The sequence below is a fragment of the Bison bison genome, unplaced genomic scaffold (genome assembly GCF_000754665.1).
Source record: "Bison bison bison isolate TAMUID 2011002044 unplaced genomic scaffold, Bison_UMD1.0 scf7180017864301, whole genome shotgun sequence".
Taxonomy (NCBI): domain Eukaryota; kingdom Metazoa; phylum Chordata; class Mammalia; order Artiodactyla; family Bovidae; genus Bison; species Bison bison.
Window position 1 is genome coordinate 2,118,798 of NW_011494873.1, and position 8,920 is coordinate 2,127,717.

The window sequence follows — 8,920 nt, forward strand, 5'->3', positions numbered from 1 at the left end:
GGGGTCTCAAAGAATCGGACACGACTGTGCGACTGATCTGATCTGATCTGATCTGTCGTGGGGTTGCTTTGGGGAAATACAGGTACCCTTTTTCGTCTTTATCTCTTTTTCCATCCCACTGGTTGAAATGTGGATTTGATGGCTGGAGCTGGAGCAGCCATATTGAAGCATAAGGTGGTCTTGAAACTGGAGCCAGTGTTTGGTATAGCAGTGAGAAAAAGGAGCCTGAATCTTTGAGACCTTTGTGGAATAGTCCTGGGTTGTCTATCTCCAGACTTCTACATTTCCGTTTTAATTAAGGGGTTTTGTTTCAGGTTCCTGTTTCTTTTTGCCAAACCTAATTCCAGCAGATTCAAATGATCTGGCCCACACCTCCCCAACACTGAATGCTACTCCCCAGAGACAACCACTTGCTGCTCTTCTGCTATTTCTTCTTGTATTTACATTCAGAAGCCTCACTGCTGAACACACTCACTGGTATTTCTTGTTTATTTGTATATTTGATTTTACACATGATCTGTTGACTTCCTACTATAAAATATTAGGATTTGTCTCTCTTTACTCACCCCCAGCCCTCTGCAATACATAAACGCTGCCCTTTTGCTCATCCTGCCAATAGAGATTTCTGGTTGAATCCGCATATAGTGTATTTATCTATTAGAACTGTGTTCACAGTTCACAGCCAAACGAGGTCCATATTACAGGGAGTGTCCTATGGTTATATTTGCTTTTTAAATATATTTTTATTTTTCATGAAATTAATAATTTTTAAATTTATTTCATTTTCTTTTTTTCCCCCCGTACTTTTCTGGGGAATAAATTAACACATAATAAAGTGTATTTTAAGTTCCCCGATTAATGACTTTTAAATACAATATGCCTGTGACACCAGGACATACCTGTCATCCTAGAAGTTTCCCTTTTGTCCTTGTCAGTCTTGATCCCCTACAAATAATACTATTTTGAATTCTCACCCCATGGATTAGTATTTCCTGGGTATGAACTTTTGTAAGTAAACTTTTCTGTCTTTTCTGTGTTCTTTTCTGTCTCCTTCCTCGCTTCGTGTTTTGAAGATTCGCCCACACGGTTGTGTGCGTCACTCATTCCTTTCGATTGCCAACTCGTATTCCTTGGATGGAAGAATCATGCTTGGTTTTTCCGTCTCCAATTGGATGGACATTAGGGCTGGTTCCAGTTTTTGGCTATTATGCATAAAGTTACTCAACATTCTTGTACTAGTATTATTGTGGCTCTGTTTGTGTTCATTCCTCTGGATGTGTTCCTAGGAGTGGGGTTTCTGGGACACAGGATGGGCATATGTTTAACTTTCTAAGAAACTGCCAAAGAGTTTCCCGAAGTGTTTGGACCACTGGTGCCCCACTAGCAACGTGTGAGAGAGCCAGTTGCTTCATTGCCTCTCCAGTGCTTGGGACTGTGTTATTTGTTTGATCTATTCTGCTGGGTAGAGAGCGATGATCATAGGCGTTTTAATTTGTATCTTCCTATTGACTGATGGTGTTGAGGCCTTTTTCATGTGCTTATGGGCTATTTGGAGATCTTCTTTGTGAAATGCCCATTCAAGTCTTTCCCTTATTTTGGTTTGCTTAGTCTCCTGTAAGTAATTTAACCATTGCTAACTTACCCCTCAGGACCTCTGGCCAGACCATGAAGTGATCCTCTGCAGTCCCCATGGTCCTCTGCTCCCAGGGGGGCTGGCTGCTCAACTGTCAGCCTGGACTTTTTTTTTTTTTTTTGGCATGCCATGTGGCATGTGGGATCTTAATTCCCAGATCAGGGAATTGAACCCCCACCCCCTGGAGTGGCAGCATGGTGTTTTAACCACTGGGCTACCAGAGAAGTCCTTGGACTCTTCTTACCATCATCCTGGGAAGCCCCTTCCCTCTCTCCTGGGCTAGGTCTCTGCTTCCTGGATCTGATTATGTCTTTGTTCTAATTTTACTCCCTCATTTTGGCAGCATGCAGCCTTCAGGAGCTTCCTGTGAAAGGATATTTCAGAAGGAAAATTTTTGAGACCTGGCATGTTTGAAAAATATCTGGATTGTACTCCACTTAATTGATAATCTGACTAGGGATAGAGTTACTTTCCTGCAGGATGCCAAAGCATGGCTCCTTTGTCTTCTGGCTTCCAAAGTGGCTGGTGAGGAGTCTGAGGCCTTACGGATTCTTTTTTTAAAAACCTTTTTATTCTGTACTGGAGTATAGGCGATTAACAATGTTGTGATAATTTCAGCTGAACAGCAAAGGGGCTCAGCCACGCATATACATGTATCCATTCTCCTCCAAACTCGCTTGCATCCAGGTTGGCACATAACATTGAGCAGGGTTCCCTGTGCTATACAGCAGGTCAGTGTTGGTTATCCATTTTAAATATAGCAGTGTGTACATGTTGATCTTGATTCCTTGTAAGTCTTTTCCACTCTTTGGAAGCATTTGGGCTTTCCCCCTTTACCCTTAGGAATTTTGAACTTTCACAAAGATGCATATTGCTGGGGAGTTTTTCATTCACTGTCTTGGGTCCTCATTAGGCCTCTTCAGTCTGAAAGCTCTTGTGCTTCAATTCTGTACTATTTTTAGATAATTTTCTCCCTACCATTTTCTTCCCTTATTCTGGAAGTCCTTCTGATTGGATAAATCTCCTAGATTGATCTTTCTCTTCCATAATTAGTCTCTTTCTGAAGGATTTTCTTAAATTTACCTCCCAGTTGTTTTATTGATTCTTTTTCATTTTTCTCTGTTATATTTTAATTACCCAGAGCTCTTTTTAGATGTTCTAGATGTTCCTCTTTGCATCCCCTGAGGAAATGGAGTGGCCAGGAATGGCTGAGATGCATCCATGAGTTGGCAGGCGGCCTGCAGAAGTCAGTCTGGTCAAGTACGAGGGAAGCAGGCAGGGAGTAAGACAGTAGGGAGTGATGAGGACTGTGGTGAGCTGGAATGTGGGCCAGGATTGATGGCTATTATTTTTTAAATTTATTTGGACACGTCGGGTCTTTTTGGTTGTGGTGAGCGGGGTCTGCATTGCAGTGCTTGGGCTTAGTTGGCCTTGGCATGTGAGATTTTAGGTCCCTGCTCAGGGGTCAAACCCGTGTCCCCTACACCGGAAGGTGGAGTTTTAACTACGGGACCACCAGGGAAGCCTCAGAACTGATGGATGTTATTAATTTTGAAGGGAAGCTGGAAATTTGGATTTTGGTGGCTTCTCTGTGCTGGCAACTAATTTAACTTAAAAAAAAAAAAATCAGTGTGTGAGTCAAACAAAACCTCAGACTATATGTGACCTGTGAGCCATCGTTTTGCGAACTTCTAGTAGGGGCCTTCTAGTTTGCTAATCACTGTTACCTTAATTCTTGTACTTGTTTTGGTTATCAAAGGGCTTACCAAAGGGCTGGTAGAACCTGTTTCAAGAATTGAATGCTCTGTTAAAGGATTTATTTTTGTTGTTTGGGTTTTTAATTAATTATTTTCTTGCAGTATAGTTGATTTACAATGTTGTGTTAATTTCATGTGTAAAGTGATTCATATATACACACATAAAGAATCTGAAAACGAACATATATATATATTTCAGATTTTCAGATTCTTTCCCATATAGGTTATTACAAAATATTGAGTGCCATACAGTGCTATATCCCATGCTATACTATAGGTCTTTGTTTACCTACTTTATATATATCCCCAAATTCCTAATTTATGCCCCTCTCAGCTTTCCCCTTTGGTAACCAAAAGTTTGTCTTCTGTCTGTGAGTCTGTTTCGTAAATAGGTTCATTTGTATCTTTTTTAGATTTCACGTATGAGAGACGTGTTTGCCTTTCTCTGTCGGACTTACTTCACCTAGTACCAAGCAAGTTTAAAAAAAGCGGTAGGGGTTCAGTTCTCTCCGACTCTGCAACCCCATGGGTTGTAGCCTGCTAGGTGCCTCTGTCCATGGAATTCTCCAGGCAAGAATACTGGAGCGGGTAGCCATTCCCTTCTCCTGGGGAATATTCCCTACGCAGGGATCAAACCCAGGTCTCCTGCATTGCAGGCAGATTCTTTACCATCTGAGCAGCAGGGAAGCCCAAGTTTAAAAAAGGCGTTGGCTGAAGTTTAAGACGGCATTGGCTGTTAGGTAGCTGTAGAAGGGTGCTGCTCAGACCTCCCCGCTGTGAGGAGGGTAACCAGTTCAGCTTCCACCTGCCACTCCTTCCAGCCCATCGCTGTGTGCATGCCGAGCCACCCTCTTCCCAGGCTGCTCCTGGCAATGACTGAGCTCATGGTGGGGGTTGGGGCAGAGCCTGCCACTCCTGCCCACACAGAGTGGCATCCCTGGGCTCTGCACCCTCTTGGCTGAGACTTTCTCAGAGCTGCCTGCAGTCCTGCTCAGCGCTCCTTCCTTCCCTCGCTCCCTTCCCTGGTGTCAGCCCTGCACTTTGGTCTGAGGCGCCACCTGCCTGCTTCTTCCTCTCACCTGGCTTTCACGCTGTTTCTCTTAACAGATCTCTCACAGTTTTAATTCTGTCTCTGCTTTCCCTCACCAAACCAGTTTCCGAGGTCCCAGGCCCTGGAAAGACGGGTGTGGAGGTGCTTCCCACGCTGCTTGTGGTTGTCTGTGTAGTGGGTCCCAGGCTGGTAAAGGAACCTCAGGGCGGCCACAGCTAGGGGAGCGACCTCAGAGGGCAGCCAGTCAGACCCACGCTTTCAGTTTCTGGGTGCCTGAAGACCCCCTGCCAGGTGCTGGCAGCCGTTTGAGTGGTCCAGAGGGACAGTCTCGGAGGTGCTGGGATAACCCAGCATGCAGAGGGCCAGGAACTCTCTTCTGGTTTCCTGTTTTCTGCTAGAATGTAGGGCTGCTGTCAGGGGAGGCTTCCCACCCTAGCCTTGCTTCTGCACAGTGGGACAGCTGGCTTTGGTCTGTCGACTCCCGCCCCGGTCCTCCCCGCACGTGTCATTGTGCTCCCCAGCAGGCTGGCCTCCCTGCTTTGCATCCTCCCAGGACACATGATGATTCCCCAGTGACAGGAGCCTTTGGGTAAATGCCGAGCAACTTGGAAAGGTTGACGGGCCTGATAGGCTTGTGCGAGGGGTTCACAGTTCTTCGGCCACGCTGAGCTCTTCTTCCTAATTTTTCCTCTTCTAGAAATGTGAGTTCCATGCTGAGGGGAGGTGTACTCCAGCATGAACCCAGCACTGGGTGAGCTGGGGGGCGTAGATACAGAGTTGTCAGTCAGCGGCTTCTCTCTCTCTTTTTTTTAATGACCACCCTGCTCCCCCCTTTGTTTTAACCGCACCACGTGGCCTGTGGGATCTTATTTCCCCAAACTAGGGATGGAATCAGTCCCCTAACCACGGGACGACCATGGAAGTACCAGCAGCTTCTCTTTATTCTCATATCTCTTCGCAGTCTCCATTTGACACTTCTGCAATCAAGGTCATCTGCCCTTGGCTGTTGCGGGTAGGGGGTTAGTGTTGAGAGTTGCATCAGCTTCCAGGGAGGGAGCCTGCTTCCACGCCTCCTCCACCCCCCAGGATTTGGTGTATGGAATGAAGCCAGGGAGGAGTTTGAAGGGCATCCTAGCCCCTCCTCCCAGCCTTGCCCTGCTGGCTGAGTGTGAGCCTGAATGTGAAATGAATTTCTATCTAACTCCTCTGTGCAAAAACCACCCCCATCTTCAGAGTCAAAACTGTGGAGGAGCTTCTGCACTGCTGGGTCAACCCCAGCATTTCTCCTGCAGAGGTGGGTACCAGCCCCTGGGGACCCCAGACCTGGAGGGCTCCAAGGGCGTCGGGCCTGGCAAGCCTGGAAGATGCTCTTCATTTTCGAGGTGTTATTCTTGGTCTGGAAGCCCTCGTGAGCTTGTTAGCGTTTTGCAGATTGGCCCCGCTTTGTCTGAGAAGGCATCTGGACCCTGTCCTGGGGCTCCATCTCATTCCTTTGTGCCTCTCATCGTTTCCCTTTTTAAAAATACATTTCTCTTTATTTCAGCTGAGTCATTTTCCTCCCCCTCCTTCTCTTCTTGACAGTCCCAGGAGCCGGAAGGAGTCCTGTCCCAAATCCTTGGCTCCTTCAGGCCAGATCTTTTCCAAATGTCAAACTCTCAGGAACCTTGGCACCCAGTGGAGTGGACTCTGGCCCCGAATCTCTTTCCTCCCTCATCTCTGTCAGTCTCTGCTTTCCTTTCTCATTAAGGAATTTATGAACCGGCTCTTTTGTGGGTCCCTTGCCTTGAGGTTTGCAGAGGGAGAGCCTGACAGGAAGGCCCTCTGCTCCCCAGCCTGTAGGTGGCTCCCCAGCCCAGTCTGCCACTGGGGAGCGGCTCAGGGGCTGCTCTCACCCCTCTGGTTAGGCTCTGCCCCCTCATGCCCGGTTCTAGCCCACCTCCAGCCTCATGCCCCCTCCTAGCCCACCGTGAGGGGCTGACCCTCTATCCTGGCTATAGAAGACCTCAGACCAGGACAATGGAAAGGATGGGATGGCTCATCCTCTCTGTGCTCTTGACTTTAGACACAAGCCTTTCAAAATGGCCAGGAGAAGTAATCCCCACTGTTGACATGGCATCCATGCTCTTCAAAGCATCCCCTGTGTATTGTCTCTTTCGTATAGCTTCAGTCATTTTCTCCTTACTACCCCTTGTGAGAGAAGTGGAGTGGCTGTCAGTTTCCTTATTTTGTAGCTGAGAAAGTGTACTGGATTTTCTAGGATTTCGGGGCTAGTCCTGACTTTTTCCAGTCGTTATTTAAAAAGAATAAAAAGATTTACCAGGTGCAAGACAAATGAGTGGTTGGATTAATATTCTGTCTCCTGACTCCAAAATTATTAGACTTCTCTGTGTTCTGACACTCACCCACGGACCCACTGACATGTTGGTGCTCCTTAGAGGACACAAGGGTACATTTCCTTTAGGAGTTAAAGTGCATAGAAACTTATCTGATTTGACAATTTGGCATCCTTTTGGACAAGACGTTTCACTCATTCATTCATTCTAGCTGTGTGATGGCAGGGTCACTGGAGGGACATGAAATTGTGTGCAGAAGTGACAGTCTCTGCCCTTGTGACATTCATTTCCAAGGATGAAGTCCAAACCCTAGTTTATATCTGCAGAGTGTGCTGTAAAATTCTCCATCCTCTCTTGGGGAAGCCAGTCACCATGAAAGAAGGGAGACTGACCACCCTGAAATGGCCACACTTTGCAAGGCCTCAGGGGTGAGAGGTCACGTGGAGAAAGAGCAAGAAGGGGGAGGGGGAAGGGACTGGGAGCTCTGAGTAGTCACCTTGACTACTTGAAGGGCACATCCATCCATCTGGGAAGGCAGCTAACGCCATCTGGGGAAGAGACCAACCACCCAGCAGAGCCCTTTCTAAGTTTCTGACCCACAAAATTGTGAGCAAAATAAAATCGTTGTTCCAATGTACTAAGTTTTGGGGTTGTTTGTTAACACAGCAACAAACGATCAGGACAAGATTCCAGGGCCTAGTTGTCTTCCCTGCGCGAAGCCCTCTCCGGTGCCCCTCCTCCTCTGCTGAGTGCTCTTCATGGCTTGTGAGGGCGAGCAAGCCGGCAGTCCCCAGCCTTGTGAGTGTGCCACTGCTTTTTACATGGGCACTCCTTTGCTTTAAGAGCCACAAAAATCTTTGGAAGCTCTCCAGTGGAACATGGAACTAGCCAGTTCTCCTCTGTACCTTGTGAACAGTTGACTTGCATCAGAATTCCTGGAGGGGCTTCTCTTGCCTCTCCCAAGCTTTAGCTCACCCAGCTGATGTTAAATGGTGCAGTGGGCACATGCCCAGGTCCTGTGGGACAGCAGGGTTCATCCTGCTGAGTGAAACAGGGCCCATTTCATGCATCAGCTTAGGTTGGCTTTGTGGCTTTCCCCCCATTTCTCTTTAGGGAGTGACTTTTGAATTGTATGTTCTTTCTGGGGAGTGATAAAAACTGAACTTCTTATGCTAGCAGCCTCATATGACTCCTAGCCCTAGGCTTGTATTGATCTTTTCTCTGACCCCACAGAACAATTTGACATGAAACTTGTTCTCTGGCCAAGACTTGTTCCCTCTTCAGTAGGAGGCTTTCTTTTTTGTCGACTTTAGAATAAATTCAGATTTCTGTCTCCAGATTGTGGGACCAACAGCTCCAGCTTCCTTTGAAAACTTTGCTTAAATCCAGCATATTTGGAAGATCTTCTAGCCCTCCCACAGCCTCATCATTCCTGAACCAGTGGACTGGAGCAGTTCTGAGCGTTGGGGGGAGGGAGGTAGCTGCATTTCTGAACACTAGGTGTATTTAACCCACATTTTCACATCAGGGGTAATCGACAGATAGAAGACAATGATGACTGAGCCCTGCCACCCCCTGGAGCTTGCTAGCCTTGTGATGGCTCTAGGCAAATTAAGATGCCTTTGGGCTTCAATTTTTTCATTTGTAAAATGAAGCTCAGAAATGGTATCTGTAAAGCACCAAGCAGCACAGGGGGCACGTAACAGAGTCACAGGAAACTGCAGCTATCGTGATGAGGGGGATGGCGGTGGTGAAGATTTCAGCGAAGCCTGACGTCTCAAGACAGGGCTGGCGACTGGGTGGGTTTAGTGGAGAAAACTCAGTCTGCATGGTCACTCCAGCCAGCCACTCCCCAAAGGCTTTCCTTAGGAACACTTAAGAAGCATCTCAAAAAAAATTACTCATATGCACTGAAAAGGATCAGACTCTGTGATTTTCCTCCTCTCCCTTAATCTGAACTAAAATCTGTCTTTGCAGAGAGGAAAGGTGAGAGCATCAATTTTCCTTTCCATTCTAAAGCAGAATTCCTTGGAGGCCTGGTGCTATAAATATAAGAGTATAATTATTCTTTCTTTAAGCCCTGTGTAAAATAGAATCATACTGATTGGTTTAAATTAAAAATAAATCGTATGTGAAGAATCTGGGC